Raw genomic sequence first — 1919 nt, 5'->3', positions numbered from 1 at the left:
TTAGTCCTGTTAAATATAAAACCATTTTGATACATAATTTTAAAGTATGTAGTTAACTTAAAATAAAATAATATTTACTTATTTCATTTTTATTTTAAAAAAATTTGATATATGAAATGAATGTAAAGTGGTAATGTGATGCTAATGGCAAACCTAAGTTTGCTTAGATAATGTGTAATTTATTAAAATCAGTTTAGGCAATGTTAAAAGAATATTTAGTATTTTTCATATTGTACAATTAAACACTGCTAAAAACTGGAAAATAATATAACAAATTGCTGAACCTTCTATACTTATTCCAGCAGGTGCATTTATTGCAAAAATGAAGTTCTCTATCACTTTCATAGACTTTCGTCATGTTGTTATATGTTTCCATAAATGAAGTGCAATTAATCAAAAAAATTTTTAAATGGAATGTTATACATGAAATATGATGATATACAAATTCAAACATAATATAATAATTACAAAGTTTATAAAAAATTAGCAGTAATAATAAACTGTAACATACATAATGATGAAATATAACAATATAATATAAAAATTATAAACTATGTACTGTACATAACTTTTGCAATACAACTGGAAATAGGCTAAAAAATTAAATGTTGTAACATAATTGCATATAAACAAAACCTGTCAGTCTTTTGATTGATAATGAATGAAAAAGACTCTACAGACAACAGATGGGCCCTGAGTGTATATAAAATTTCATTATTAGATACTGGCTTGACCAATGCCTAGACTACATTGGCTCAACTAATACATCATTAATAATCAGAATATGCCATGGCCCAATTTGCAGGTGAGCTCAGGATATTCCAATGTAGAGAGGATGCTAAGCTTCTAAACATTACGTTCAATATTTAAAAGCTAAGAATAACATAAGTCAGCAAAATTTAAAAAACAATACTTTGGGGAAGTTGCATTAATAGTAAAGAAAACATTAACTTATCACAAGTGTGGCAAGCAATGATAAGTTATTTCTAACTGTAGGCAAACTAGCACAATGTTGTAAATATTGTCACCACAGTTTCTAGTTATTAATGTGTATGTTACACCATTTAATTTTTCTAGTCTATCTGCAGTTTTAGAGAAAGTTGTATACATAATTTATGATTTTTTATTATGCTATATTTTGTCATTACATATGTTACATTTTATTATTACTGTTAATTTTTTTACACACTTTGTAATTTTTATTGTACAGTATAATCTCCGAACAGCAGACACCATCGGGAGTGTGAAGTTTGTCTGCTATTTGGAAGTACATGCTGGTGGCTATACTGTATTTTAATCTGGTCATCATATAATGAAGAATATAATGGATTTAAAAAAAACATCAAATTTACATTAAGAATGAGAATATACCAAAAGTATACATAGCATATATAATTAAAATATATATACAATATGTTATTTTTTTAGCTGTAAAAATTTTGTTTTAATTGAATCACATTTGAATGTCAAGTTACAAAGGTGATTTGAAGGGATCCTCTTCAAGAGGAGGGAAATATACTCAGAATTGTTACATTTATAATGTTATTTATGATCTAAGTGACTAATAAAAATCAATACAGAGATTTGTCTGCTTTGTAGTTATCAAGTAGGTTTAACTTTGCAAACATTTTTGCTTTTTTCAGTAGGCTAACTGAGTTATTAAAAATTACACTTTCAGCCACCACAAAACTATTAAAATGATTACAACAACAGCATTTATTTGGTGAAAGTTCATAGGTCATCTTACAAAGGCAATTTGCCGACCAATTTAAAGTGTGGTAAGATGTTTGGTTTTCTCACATTTATGATGTAATTTATGATCTTAAGTTTCTTTTTCATTACTGCTTTACTATGGTTCTTGTCGAATGAATAATTTTGGAAAAGTTTATAGTTTATTTGTATCATAAGCTTAATTCTAA

Source organism: Centruroides sculpturatus, unplaced genomic scaffold, assembly GCF_000671375.1.
Source record: "Centruroides sculpturatus isolate CEXI.00-Female unplaced genomic scaffold, Cexi_2.0 scaffold1945, whole genome shotgun sequence".
In the NCBI taxonomy this organism is placed as follows: Eukaryota; Metazoa; Arthropoda; class Arachnida; order Scorpiones; family Buthidae; genus Centruroides; species Centruroides sculpturatus.
Note: the sequence above shows the minus strand (reverse complement) of the source record.